Source organism: Mauremys reevesii, linkage group 12 (genome assembly GCF_016161935.1).
Source record: "Mauremys reevesii isolate NIE-2019 linkage group 12, ASM1616193v1, whole genome shotgun sequence".
NCBI lineage: Eukaryota > Metazoa > Chordata > Testudines > Geoemydidae > Mauremys > Mauremys reevesii.
The window spans coordinates 20782918-20797774 of NC_052634.1; the positions used below are offsets into that span (position 1 = coordinate 20782918).

The following is a 14857-nucleotide window of genomic DNA, read 5'->3' on the forward strand; positions in this document are numbered from 1 at the left end:
ATCGAGGAATGTGTCCTACTGCTGATCATAAGCAGGAAAAATCCCGGGGACAAACTAAACACAGACCAGAGAGAGGCAGAGGAAACCAGCCAGGGGAGAAAGTGGGTAAATGTATTTCTGTCAGGAAACTCAGAGAAGGACCTCAAGGGAACCACAACACAACAGAAATCCTCAGCAGAAGAAAAAATGCATGCAGTGAGTTTGGGGAAAACATATATGATTAACCTCCATCCTTATAAAGCATCTGGGAATCCACACACACAGAGGAAGAGGCCCTATGAATGCAGTGAGAGTGTGGAAAATGCTTCCCTAGCAGCTCAGCCCTTATTAGACACCAGAATCCACACAGGAAGAGGCCCTATGAATGCAGTGAGTGTGGAAAATGCTTCACTAGGAGCTCAGACCTTTCTGACATCAGAGAATCACACGGGGAGAGGCCCTATGAAGATGCAGTGAGTGTGGGAAAAGCTTCACTCACAGCTCAGTCATATTAGACACCAGAGAATCCACACAGGGAAGGAGCCTGAATGCAGTGAGTGTGGCAAAAACTTCACTATCAAACCTTCTTACATCAGAGAAGTCCACACAGGAGGCCCTATGAATGCAGTGGTGTGGAAGGAAATGCTTCACTAGGAGCTCAGACACCTTTCTACTCAACATCCAGAGAATCCACACAGGGAGAGGCCCTATGAATGCAGTGAGTGTCTGGGAAGAACACTTCAGTCGCAGTTCACACCTTATTAGGCATCAAAAGAATCCACACAGGAAAGAGGCCCTATGAATGCAGTGAGTGTAAAAATGCTTCACTAGGGAGCTCAGACCTTATTAGACATCAGAGAATCCAGACAGGGAAGAGGCCCTGCTGAATGCAGTGAGTGTGGAAAATGCTTCACTAGAGAGCTCAGACCTTCTTACCCATCAGAGAATCCACACACAGGGAGAGGCCCTATGAATGCAGTGAGTGTGGAAAATGCTTCACTAGGAGCTCAGACCTTATTAAACATCCAGAGAATCCATTACAGGGAGAGGCCCTCATGAATGCAGTGAGTGTGGGAAAACCTTCAATTGCAGCTCAGACCTTATTAGGCATCAGAGAATCCACACAGGGAGAGGCCCTATGAATGCAGTGAGTGCGGGAAAACCTTTCTGTGGGCACTTAGCTCCATGTTAGTCATCAGAGAATCTGCAAGGGAGATCAACAACATAAACACCTCTAGGCTATCAATACTTTTTTTCTTCTAATAATTTTCCTGATTCCTTACATAGTAACTTTTAAAGCTGTTTGAACTGTTTGCAGCATGGTTATCCTCAGTTTGACCAGAGGAGTAGCCCATTTTTGCCTTTTGCAGTTTGCCCTGTTTTGAGGTGGACCCATTTGTCCTTTCTATCAACTCCATTATCCCATGAGTAATCTGAGTGTGCCCTTCCTATCAGAACCAGGGAGCATCACATTTATACTATTCTTCCTATTTCAGTTATTGTTAGTCACCAGTGATACAGATTGTATCATTGCCACTTGTTCTCACGTTGCTCTGGGTTGTGCTGAAGGAAGAGCAGATATAATGGAATTTTTCAAATTATAGTTAAATGAAGAGGAGCAGGGGCAGGAAAAAAGTGTAATTTCAGCCTCTATGAGACACTGGAAGGAGATGGGAGACGAGAGATTCCCTCCTTCCCATCACTGCAGAACTGTTACCTTTTGTCTGAGCCATGCAGAGGTTATCATCACATCACATTCTATCCATTCACTTCTCAAAGTGTCCCTGTGTGAGGAAACAGTTCTAGCTGTCTGTGCTTGGAGATGATGCTTTGACTTCTTTTAATCTTATCTCAGAGTCGCTCTGACTGGAGATGAAAGTGTCAAAGACCTGGAAGAGGAATTCAAATGGATCCCAAACACAGTGTGATCATTGGGAGTTTAAATCCCAGGTTCCATCTATTGGTAAAGCCACTTCTGGCAAGGTGTGAGTGGTTTTGTCCCAAATTATAGCAAATGCTCGGATACTAAAAATTTTGTAAATAACATAACTGGCTATTGAGACAGTGCTGAGTGAAGTATGTTTGAATGGATCAGAGGAGAATGTGATGGGAGAATCTCTGTCCTGATTCTGAATAATCAGATATAACCTGCTCTGGAATTTCACTTCACACTTTCATTTACTGCCATGTATTCTAGCTCTCTGATGTGGGTTTCATCTTTCCTGAAGGCTGTTTGGTCACCAATTGGATAGTGAGTTCAGTTTGATAGGATGTAGTGCAGATTTATAGGAGAATTTAAGACAAATGACTATTTGCTAAAGTCATCATTTCTCACTTCAAGCTTTGCTTTTTCCCCATCCCTGCATGATGTCATGGAGAAGGTTGAGTGTGCAGTTCTGTCTGCATTAGAGAGACTCTCCAATTTACTGGACAGGCTAACAAAATAGAAACAGCAGTGATTTAAAAATCTCTACTCAGAAATGGTGAACAACAGCAGAACCCCAACTAACTGAAGGAAGTGCATATGATCACTGTGTAGTTCAATTGTTTAAGTCAATATTGTCCCAGATGATCTGGGGAGAAAATTCCATGGTAAGTGATTTTTGAACTAGCACACAATGCCCAGGTATTTGGTTCCAAAGCCTTTGTAACCCAGGCCCTACAGAAGATCTTTCCTAGCTAATCTTATTGTATCGGAGATACTGCCCTTCATGATGCAGATGTTGAGGAAATAGAAGTGGAGTTTGCTGAATTTATCCTTTGTAGGTGCTAAAAATGTATATCGAATCAAATCAGTTTTGGAAATCTAATAGCTGCAGAAAAATAACTATTTTTGAATAGAAACCCAACTCTGGTCACTAATGAAGATTGTGATCCAGCCCTTTATCCAGTCCCTTGCCTGGAACTGTGCCACCAAATTAAAGAAAAGCTTGGCATGTTTTTGGTAAGCCTCCATGTTTTAGTAAGCCTCACTAACACTGCTGAGATTTGGAGTGGTTTTGTAAAGGATTCTACTGAGAAGTGTAAATTTACCTACCCAAGGCCAAGGATTTGGAAAGAGCTGGGGCTGAAAGAGTCCACATCCCGTTCTTGGTTTCCACCCCAGTAAAGGAAGCTATGGTGACCAATGACCCAAGGAAAATTGTTTGTACAACTCCATTTCTAGTTCAGTGTCACTGATTACAGTTCCAAAGGATGCCAGGTTACATTGAGAACAATCATCCTTACCATTTGGATCCAAAGAGAGTGCTTCAAAGGACATTCCTTCCCGTGGATCCCAAACTGGCTGCCTGATTGGGTAACAAGGACTTCAAGGCTGTAGAAATGATGGTAACTAATGAGGCAATGAATGTATCAGGCTCCAATTTCAGACTTCCGGATACCGCATGTTGAGCCTTGATTCTATGGTTTTGTGTCTGATGCTCTGGCTACACACTAAAGCTGATGTTGGTGCAGCTGCACCAATGTAGCTGCGCTGCTGTAGCGCTGCTATTACAGACGCTTTCAGCCAATGGGAGAGATTTCTCTCATCGGACTTGATTCGTCCAACCTCGCAAGCGGCAGTGGCTCTTGGCAGGAGAAGTTCTGCTGCTGATGTATAGCCATCTACACAGGGGTTAGCTGTGTAACTACATTGCTCAGTGGTGTGGATTTTTCACACATCGGAGTAATATAGTTAACCGATAAATGTCTTTAGTGTAGACCAGACAGTTCTCTCTTGTGTTTTATGCATTTACATCACTTCTCTATCTTCTGTCACTTTGAAAGATTAAAAGTGTGACACGAGAGGTATTTTTCCTCATGATGCAAAGATTCCCACTTAGGAGACCCCTTCCACCAACACATACTGTAGAAGATCCTGAGATATCTGAACTCACAGAAGTGGTTGGGACAAACCACATCTTGAGCCAAGGTTCAGTTGTTGGCAATGGGCATTAGAAGAAAACTAACATATATGATAAGAATTTGTGATCTTTGAATATGTTTTTATCATCTATTAAAATGAGATTAGTGGTGAAGTTATTGGTTAAAGAAGAGACTAAATGTGTGATAATCTGAAGTATTTTGGAAAACTGAAAGTTGGTTTTTTTTGTTTTGTTTTGTTAGTCGTACAGGAAATGGTGGCTAATCTTGAAAAGTTAATTTGATTTAATTTACCCCCTGTAGTGTAAGGAGTTCTGGTGGAAAACCTCACTCCAAAGGTTGGGGTGGGAGAATGTGTGTGAGAAAGTGTGTATAAGAGAATATTGGCCCAGTATCGATTTTAATATTTTGTGTTTTCAAATAGAATTTATTTTGCTTAGTTTCAAAGTCAATTTCTATTCAAAGGAAAGCTACTTGAGGAGATATGTTGTATAAGTTTTTACCCACTTAGACTGTAAGGGTCACTGTCTTCCCCACTTCTCTAATTTGCAAAGGAAAGGCCTGACATCTGTCATAGGATGTGTCCAGCAGGTAGGCCAGCTGCACTCATCAACCATCAATATAAAGAACAAGACCGAAATCCATTGCCTTCAGGTCAATAAGCCAGCCAAAGGCTGGTCGATGTAGAAAAGCTGTGTTGGCAGAGCCACATCTCTCAGGGTGTGAAAAGTTCTCTCCACTGAGAGAAGTAGTTAATGTGACCTGAGCCCCAGTGTAGGCAGTGTTGGGTTGTCAGAAGAATATTTCCAGTGTTTGAAGTGTAGACACAGCCTTAACATCAATTCCAATTTTGACCCATCTCCTATGTGTGAGAAAGTTACTCGTATGGAGGGCTGGAGCCAGCTGTCCGCTCACCTGGTTCTCAACTGTAGCTACAGCTCTTAGTGCCCATGAATGCAAAGACTGAGAGAAATGGAGAGTTCCAGCCATTGTCATTTTAGTATCTTATTGTTCCTCTCTCTCTTTTTTGTGCTGGCCTTTCTGTTCTATCAGGGGGTGACTGTATAGCTCAGTGCATCTGTGACAAAAGCTCATTGGTGCCAATTGGCAAAGGGGGTCACAGTTCTTCACAAGCAACTCCTGTCTCAGACCTGACAAACTCCCCACAGCTAATACACTGCTTTTATGATATTTATCCAGGAAGCATAGCAGTGAGATCTCTACTGAAAGCTTGTAAATTATTGATACTCCGAATCACTGCGAGAAGTGTGTCCAAGGCATGGTTAAGGGGTAATGTAAGTACATGGAAAATTATGCCCATATGGTATTGTTGTGAAAGTGAGTCACCCCAATCATAGGTCTTGTTGGGAATGGCCCATTCCAGTGGGAGGGAATTGGCACCTGTTCCTTGGTAGCCAGTTATGTGATGTATTGCTCCATTGTCAGCCTTTGCACCAACCCAGAGAAGCCAATGGAAAACCATCAAAGACAAATTATAGACATCAAAACCCTGTGGAAGTGACAAGAACAATATGAGACTGAGGAGTCTGTCCTTTCTGTGAATAAAGACAAAAGACTGATTCAGTTCATAACAGGGTGGAGAAAAACACTCTGGGTCCATTCACCAAGGAGATTCCTAATGACCAGTGGTGCTTCATGAAAGGCAGGGCCGTGGCTCCTAGGGACTAGGAATCAGTGAAATTGACTGAAGTGTGAGGTGAGACTCTACTTAGATAGGAAAGGTAACTATTAAAAAGTGTAGGTTGCATTTTCTGATTTTGTTTAGTTGGTAACAGTTGGTTTCATCACTCACATTTGTTTGTTTAAATTCTATCGGTTGTTAAATAAATTTCTGCTTGTTTGATAACTATACTCAAGTGCTGTGTGAGATACAGTAGCAGTGATCCACAGTAAAACTAGTAACCTGGGATATACCATTGCTTTGGGCAGAGAGAATCTGGGATTTCTCTGAGTATCTGGTGATCCGGGCTGCACCCCAGAGGGGGACACATTGAAGGAACTCAGGGGTTAGGGTGGCTGCTGTAGCTCAGAGGAGGGTCTTTGAGTGCCTGATGGTCTGGGTGAGTTTGGTCACTAACATCCAGCTGCCAAATGCAAAACTCTGTCTTCCTAGTGGCAGGTGGCAACAAGGAAACTCACAGCCCTCAGCTCCCTGAGAAGGGTCACAATATGCCTGTATGTTGATTCACCTGTCAAATTCACACAGGGAAAGCTCCCTATAGCAGAAAACTCTGCCATATGAAATTATGGAACATGTGCTCTTCACTCTGTGAAAGCATGTAAAGAATCCAAGTGCTGGAGGGTAGGGTTTGGGTCCAGAGTGACCTAGACAAATTGGAGGATTGGGCCAAAAGAAATCTGAGGAGGTTCAACAAGGAGAAGTGCAGAGTCCTGCACTGAGGAAGGAAGAATCCCCTGCACTGCTACAGCCTGGGGACCGACTGGCTAAGCAGCAGTTCTTCAGAAAAGGACCTGGGGATTACAGTGGATGAGAAGCTGGATATGAGTCAACAGTCCCCTTGTTGCCAAGAAGGCTAACAGCAGATTGGGCTGCGTTAGTAGAAGCATTGCCAGCAGCTTGAGGAAGTGTGTTCATTTCCAAACCTGCAGTTTATTCATTTCATTTGGTGACCCTCCTAGTTCTTGTGTTATGAGAAGGAGTAAATAACACTCCTTCCTTGGTCCTTTAGAAGATATTATGTGACCCCTCCTCCTTGTGTCTCATGTCTTGGGACCAACATGGATACAATAACACCGCAAACAACAAGGTTCAAAGTCAATGCACATGGGAGAAGCATCTTGTGTTTCATTCCTTATGTCCTAGTCCCATCGTGTGGCCATTTCCTTTTCTTCCTTTCTGTCAAAAGCTTTGGTGTTTTGCACAGAAACATTATTTCCCCAGGAGAGACCCAGGAGTGAGGGCTGCATTCCTGTGCCAAACAGTCACTAAAAGGGGCAGACAAAGGCCTTTAGGACGAGGCGTCCGTCACTGTCAAAAATCATCTCCTCCTGTGGTTCCATGGGCAGCAGGAGCAGCCACAGCTCGGTGGCCCCGGCAGCACTCCTGGGGTGGCTGAGCAGCAGCAGGCCCCTGGGGCTCCCTGTCTGGGGCAGCAGCTGGAGGGCAGCGGGGGCCTAAAATTTTGGACCGGACATTGTAGGTCCACTCATTATTTTCTTGAATTGCCTCAAAACAGCAAGTCAAGAAAGTCTCCTAGGTGCCAGGCTCTCTGCCATGGAAACAGCTGCCCCTTCTCTCCAAGAGTCTGTGCGTTCCACCCAGGAGCGCACAAACCTCTGCACTGAAGGGGGTCAGACAGTGACGGTAACACAAATCTTCCGACTATTAACCCAAGTCCCTTCCTTCCTTTAACCCAGGACGTGCCAGTCAACTGTTAGCCATGGTGTTATCTTCATCTTAAAATACCTCTCAGGACATTGAACAGAGGAAGTGAACCCCTCCCCAAATGGCTCCCTGTTGAGACATTGTACTGTACCTGCCCCTGGAGCCTGTCTGGTTTTATATCCTTAGAGATTTTCTCTTCAAACCCCTTATCCCAATCTATGGGCCACCACAAGCATTTCAGAGTTTAGAATTTACTCTCTTCACCCTTATATGGCACTTTCCATGTGGATTAGACAAAGTGAGTGGGGAAGCTCCATGGCTAATGAAACTGATGCTTTGGGTGAGGCCTGAACTCATAACCCCAGCACTGCACCTCCTCACTAGCCAGGTGTGCCCCTGTAGGTGCTTCTTATAGACAAGCTTGGGAAGTAGGGTAGTTACCTGTGTCTGTGATTAACCACTTTGGTGATCTAATTGAGAGGCTGATGGTCCAAACCCAGGTGAAGGTAGAGGTAGGTTTTTTAGTGATGAGACTCAGTACATTTTAATAGGCAGTAAAATGCCTCAATTCTGGTCTAGCCTCATTGGGCAAGCATAAGTGGTCTTTCTGCCAGCTGCATTGGTGGTATAGTGGTGAGCATAGCTGCCTTCCAAGCAGTTGACCTGGGTTCGATTCCCAGCCAATGCAGTGATATGATGTTTTCTCTGCTGAGAATGGGTTTAATTTCAGTCACATTGTATCAGTTTAATAATGGAAGGAGAGAATCAATGTCCTGCAGGTCATTAAACACCCAGTGGAGGAAGAAAGGGTCGGGACTATACAATGAGCAGGTGGAGTTATCCTGGTATTACAATGTTTGGTTTATTTATTTTTTTCCCTTTACTTCCCTCTCCCTTTTAGAGTCAGAGCCTTTAAGATCAGAAGGGACCAATGTGATCATCTAGTCCGACCTGCTGCACCTTGCAGGCCAAAAGACCCACCCACCCACTCCTGTAATAGACCCGGGAGGGGAGGCAGCTCTGTGCACTGCCCCTACCCCAGGCAGCACATGGAGGCCCTCTGCTCCTCCCATGGGTGTGCAGAGATGTGCCAGCAGCACTGAGGTGGCTCCTGCCCACTCTGCCTCCATCCTCCGTGCCACTCCCAGAAATGGCCGGCATGTCCCAGCATCCCTGGGCTGGGGGAGAGTCTCCATGCACTGCCCCTGCCCTGAGTACCAACTCTGCAGCTCCCATTGGCCAGGTACTGCAGCCAATGGGAGCTCTGGGGGCAGCGCCTGCAGGCAGCGGCACACGAAGACCCCCTGGCCCCGCCCACCTAGGAGCTGCTGCCAGAGGGTTGTGTGTACCAGTCACTCTGGGAGCTGCAGTGCCCGGGTAAGCGCCACCCTCCTCTACCCCAAGCCCTCCCCAGCGCAGAGCCCGCACCCCGCACTCCAAACTTCCTCCCAGAGCTTTGCTTGTCTTCTCCTTCCACCCAGAACCATCCTTATCCTGGGCTGCAAGTAGCCATCCCTGGGAAGCCAAGACGCAGGCACAGGATTCTACCTCCCAGCAGCCAACCGCACCTCCCCAGGCTTTGCAGAACGACTGGTGGTGCTCTACTAACCCCACTTAGCCGCACTGAGGCACTTAGCTTCTGCCCTGCCTTCCTCAGCTCGACTTTCCTCTTGCCCCATACCCGCCTCACTTCCTCCTTTGGCAAGTCACGCAGAAGAGCCGGCCGCCATAGGCCAACCTCTCAGGGCAGAGGAGACCAAGCCACAAGGCTTCAAAGGTGCCTGGCCCAGATCCTCTAGCTTTCCCCTGCTGATGCCAAGGCTTTTTCTCAGCTCATTTCACTACCCTCTGTCATGACAGGGTTGGCGTTATCGCAGGTGTTACCCAAAATTGGGCCAGCTAGTCAGCATAGGGAGCACTAATGACCCACCAGAGTTTGGCAGAAAGCAGCATGTTTATTATATTGATAGCTAAGCTCAAACGAAGGGGGGCAGGGTGACACACTCACGCTCCCAGGACAGGCACAGCACTGAGATGTGAGGATTCTGCAAGGTAAGTGTCCCACAGCGTGCAGCTATGGACGGTGCAATGAAGGTAAGTCTTCCTGAGACACAATGAAATGCAACGCAGAGAACCACTGGCCAGGTGGTCCGAGCAAAGGGCATTCACTGGAGGTACAAGCTTGTGAGGGCTCTCCTGAGCACATGGCCCCTTCCCCTTTTTAAGGGCCTGCACCTCATTGCCTGCGACTAGAGATGACTTGGCTGCATCTGGTTGGTCACACTCCACCTTGGGCAGTGTCCATGCTCTGGATGTGTGATCGCTGCCTAATTAGCGTCCCAGACACCTTGTCTACCTGGGAGCTCTTCTGCTCTTCAACCAGCCCATTCATCCCACGAGCATTCCAGGAGGGAGCGGGAGGAAAAGCCACTTCACAGGCATTCAGAGAGGGAGAGGAGACAAAAGTGGGAGCAGGGGAAGTATAACAGACCTTTTGAGCATAGAAATCACTGCTGCTCCTACAACCGCAGGGAATAGGCCAGTAGGAGTTGGGAAAATTAAGCCAGTATGTTTCTGCCTGGTTTTGAACCAGGCACCTTTTGCATGTTAGGCAAATGTGATAACCACTACACTACACTACAGAAACTCTGTCCTAGTACATTGGCCATATTGGGTCAGACCAAAGGTCCATCCAACCCCGCATCCTATCTGTCAACAGTGGCCAATGCTAGGTGCCCCAGAGGGACTGAACCTAACAGGTAATGAGCAAGTGATCTCTCTCCTGTCATCCATCTCCACCCTCTGAAAAACAGAGGCTAGGGACACCATTCCTTACCCAGCCTGGCTAATAGCCATTCATGGACTTAACTCCATTCATTTATCTGCAAAAGAACAAGGAGTACTTGTGGCACCTTAGAAACTAACAAATTTATTTGAGCATAAGCTTTCCTAAGCTAAACCAACTTCATTGGATGCATGCAGTGGAAAATACAGCAGGAAGATATATATATATAGATATACACACACACACACACAGACCATGAAAATTGTGTGTTGCCATACACACTATAACGAGAGTGATCAGTTAAGGTGAGCTATTATGACAGGAAAAAACCCTTTGTAGTGGCTTTCATGGCCTTTGAGAAAGCAAGGCAGAGCGTTGGAAGACCCAGCAGGGTTTGTGGCACAGGAATTGTTCTCAGATTCCACTGAGACTTCAACTCAGATTGCAGGATTCAGTCCTGAGTGCTGGCCCTTACACCATGGGACCAGCAGAGCACCTGTTGTTTACTGTAGACTTCCAGCAGGGAGGACTCTGTGGGCAGGGGCGGCTCTAGGCATTTTGCCACCCCAAGCATGGCAGGCAGGTTGCCTTCAGCGGCTTGCCTGCGGGAGGTCTGCCGGTCGCAGGACCAGTGGACTCTTCGCAGGCATGCCGCCAAAGGCAGCCTGCCTGCCACCCTCGCAGCGACCGGCAGAGCGCCCCCAGTGGCGTGTTGTCCCAAGCAAGCGCTTGGCGTGCTGGGGCCTGGAGCCGCCCCTGTCTCTGGGGACAATTTTTTCTGGCAGGGAGGACTCAGTGGGAACATGCCTCTCTGGCCAGCCCTGCATTTGCTGAAAAGTCAGCGCACGGCACTTTGCTGCAGGCCCAGAGGCCTTTCTTCCTCCAGACTGTGAGGCCAGTGGACAGGTGAGGCAGTAGCACCTTCAGTCCCAGGCAGTAAAGGGCCCTTCCTGGGAAAGGCCATGTCCTGAAAAGGAAAAACTAAAGTCAAGGAGAGTCCTTCTGAAACTCTTTGGGTCTGTCACAGGGGGAAAGTGTTTCTTTGCCTCACCAGGACTTGAACCCTGACCTCAAATTATAAGGCTGATGCGCTGCCAACTGAGCTAGTTAGGCTCATATGCTACAAAAGCAAATTTCATACAGAAGAGAAACTAGTCAAGAAAATGAGGGTAGGAAACTATACAGAAAACCTGCTACTCGCCTCTTAGCAGTCCTAGCCCCGCCTGCTCCTCCATCTGGTGCCCTGAGGCCGTATTCTTTTTTTTGTTAAATATCAAATCCAGGAGAAAACACAGTTATACAAAGCAAAATGAAATCACAAACAAATGTCATTGGAAATACAGAAATAAAAAAGGAAAATGCAATTCCCATCACTTTATCATATCTGGGCCATTCCTGTATCGAGAGCACCCGCGAAGGTCCCTGTGTGCTTACGAGAAACCTGGAGGAACTCATACCACAGCCTGAACATGAAACTCAACTGCTCCCAGGTGCTGCAGTAAAACCCTTTCCCTGCTGTGACGTTGCACCCATAGGATTTTATGAAAGTATGCTAATGAGTGTGAATATAAAGTGACTGGATTATGCTTCACGCAAAAGGTCTCTTGTAAGGTATCATTACAAAGCTTATAATCTACTGTGTGTGTTCATCCTATTGTATGAACCGATCATTCTTGGATCTGAAATTAGAAATATGAACTATAACTCTGAGGTCCTGTTGTAATGATGCAAAGTGTGGGCCATTAATAGTGGTTTGGACTCTTGATGGCTCCCATTAACCAGGACAATTGACTGGAGATGGCTCTGTCCTGCACCATCTGTGAGTCAGGCCAGGAAGAATGAAGGCTTGGGGGGGTGGGGGGGGTGTCTCACGGGACATGTGACCATGTCACCTGGTATAGGAATCCATCTTAAACCTGGGGCTTTTCCCCAGGAGAGAGACAAAAGATTCCTGCCTTGTACCAAAGCTCTATAAGAGGGTGGAACTGAACAAACATGCTGCAGTCATGAGACATCCCCTAGCTATCACCTGAGCTGGAACAAGGGCTATAGCAGGTGAAAAGATTGGGCCCAGACAAGAAATAAGTCTAGTCTTTGCCTCTCAGTCTGTGCAGATGGGACCTTTCCCTCCACTGCTGGAGGATTTGCCCTTCTCATCTACCCTTGTCCCAAGCAGCACAGCAGGTAGGAATCTTAAATGTGCAGAGGAGACTTAGGAGTAAACCCCCCCCCCCCCCGACCTTCCATGCAATTGGCACTAGCCCCTCACTGAGCAGGATTGAAACTCCTGCAGGGCATCAGCAAAGCAGCAGGGTGAAAAGAACTTGGAGATGCTGGGGATTGAACCCAGGACCTCATACATGCAAAACATGTGCTCTACAACTGAGCTACATCCCCAGATGGCCCATTTGTGCTATAGGTTACACTTAGAGCCCTCCTGTTTCCAGAGCACCTAGTGGCCTAAAAGCAGCATGAGGGACACATTCCCTGCTCTGAGGCCAAATCTGATGTCCTGGAAGTTGCTGGTTCTTAGGGGTCACTCTGCTGCAGGGCCAGATTCGATGTGTGGGGCAGAGAGAGTGGGTGCCCTGGGCTCAGGGTGCAGAGATACACTCAGCCCTCTTCCCTGCATTGGGTGGGGGGTGCTGCCACCCCCTCCTGGAATGTAATGGGAGGGGAGGGGCGCTGTGAGTCGCTCAACACCTGACCCTGGTGGCAGCAGTGCTGTGGGGAGCTCCAGGTGTTTCTAGGATCTGCTCTTTCCACCTGCCTGTAAAGTCCAGCTTTCCCCAGCACATTCACTGCGGTGCAACTGGGTCACTGTTTCCATGGCTGAACAGCAAAGAATCACTCCCAGTTTCCCTTCTATCTGCAGCAGGATTAGCCTGTGTCAGTGATTAATGAGGTGGATCTTGTTGTAGATTGTTATTCATTCCCCACCTTGACAATTCACACCGTCCCTTTCCCATGCAGATTCCCAGCACCTCAGTGATCCTCGTAGCAGGAGCTGGGGCCTGAGATTTTCAGGGTTCTTCCCCCTCCAGCTGGAGTGAACTCAGCTTTTCCCCCATCCCAGACAATCCATGAAATAACAACAGGGCATAAAGAAAAGGAGGGAACATCTCACGGCCAGGGCTGGATGTGCCCAGAGCCACCTGCTTGTCCATTGTTTCCTGGAATTTGGCCTCCTGCTTTGCACAAGGGACAGCTCAGCTCAGCATCAATTAGGTGACTCTGGGAAGTTCGGGGTCCCTGGCTCCCAAAGGAGGGGGAAGCAGGTCACCCCTGGAGCAGGTTAAAGCTGCAGGGTGACAATGGGGTTGCTGCCCCTGTGAACAGCTGCTGTAGCACCGCCTGGGCAGGACAGGAGAGCCAGTTTTACCCCCCACCCCAGCCTGTATCGGGGGATGGGAGCACTCACACCCTGGGGACCCACCCACCAGACAGCTACTGGGAGGGAGAGTGGCACCCACACACCCAGGATCTTGTAGTGGGGGACAAGGGCATCCACACTCTGGGATCCTCTGCAGAGGGACGGACACCCACACACCCAGGATTCTGTATGGGGGGCAGAGGTACCCGGACACCTGGGCGGGGGAAGGGGGCACCAAAACGTCCGGGATCTTACCTGGGACGACAGCGGCGCCTGCAGCTCGACATGAGAGAGGGGTGAGGGGAGCAGGAGCATTTCCCAGTTCCAGGCTGTCCCCATCTGATCAAGGCACAGAGCTCACAAGCAGAGTTTAAAGCTCCAGCTGCCAAACTGCAAACAAGCCGGGCCCTGTGGCTGGTGCCTATGATCCCAGCGCCTGGGGAGGCTGAGGCCGGCAGATCGCTTGAGCTCAGGAATTCTGGGCTGCAGGGGGCTGTGCCGATCGGGTGTCCGCACTAAGTTTGGCATCAATATGGTGATCCCTGGGAAGCTTCGGGTCCCCAGGTTGCCTAAGGAGGGGTGAACCGGCCCAGGTTGGAAACGGCGCAGGTCAAAACTCCCGTGCTGATCAGTAGTGGGGTTGCACCTGTGATTAGCCTCTGCAGCATAGCCTGGGTGAGACACGGTCTCTTTTTATACAGACACCCCCCCGCAGAGCCTGGAGGGGGGGAATGGGAGCACCCACACGCTGGGGATTCTGAATTGGGAGGAGGGACACCCCTCTGCAACACTTGAAAAGAGGAACAGCAACACCCACACACCACAGAGCTTGGATGGGGGCAGGGGAACCACACACGGGAGCTAGTTCATGGGGTGGGGAACACACCCATATGCTCCATTGCACCATTCTTAATGAGAAGAACGGGGGCATCCGCACAACACAGATCCTTAACGGGCGGGGGGACACCCACACACTCCACTATTAACCAGGAGGGACAGGGGCACCAGACACCCCCTGCAGCATGGAGAACACCCACATCCACCGGATCCCTCATGGGGGGTAAGACACAGGGTATTATAATGGGGCCCAGCGCACCCACGCACCAGGGATTGTTAAGGGTTGAAGGGACAGGGACACCCACACACACTGAGATCACGTCCTTGGAGGAACGCAAACCCTCCACAGAAGGACCTGGTCTGTTCCATGATGGCAGCCCAGCCTGGGTGAGTCAAAGTCTCTTTTTATACAGGCACACCCCAGAGATCCTGACTAGGGGGAGAGAGACACCCACCCACCAGAGATCCTTAATGGTCTAGGGTGCACCCACACACCAGGGATTCTTATGGGCGGGAAGAATGGAGACAGCCAGACACACTGAGATCACTTCCTCCAAGGAGCCTGGGCCAGACAGGGAGACACAGTCCCCCTTTACAGATCTGCCAGACAACCTGCCTCCCACCCCCTCCACACAATGTTCTTATCTGGAGG

At 48.6% G+C, this 14857-nt stretch overlaps 1 protein-coding gene and 2 non-coding genes across 3 annotated transcripts in view; 1 reads left to right on the plus strand and 2 right to left on the minus strand.

The window, feature by feature from the left end:
* Positions 1-14857, minus strand: part of LOC120375921 (zinc finger protein 850-like) — a gene marked incomplete at both ends in the record, with an annotated part of 362646 nt that overhangs the window by 28462 nt on the left and 319327 nt on the right. The gene's annotated exons all lie outside the window — the stretch shown is intronic.
* On the plus strand, positions 7827-7898 carry TRNAG-UCC. Its single transcript has one exon. It is a non-coding gene; the product is annotated as a tRNA-Gly (tRNA).
* TRNAA-UGC lies at positions 12321-12392 on the minus strand. The gene has a single exon. It is a non-coding gene; the product is annotated as a tRNA-Ala (tRNA).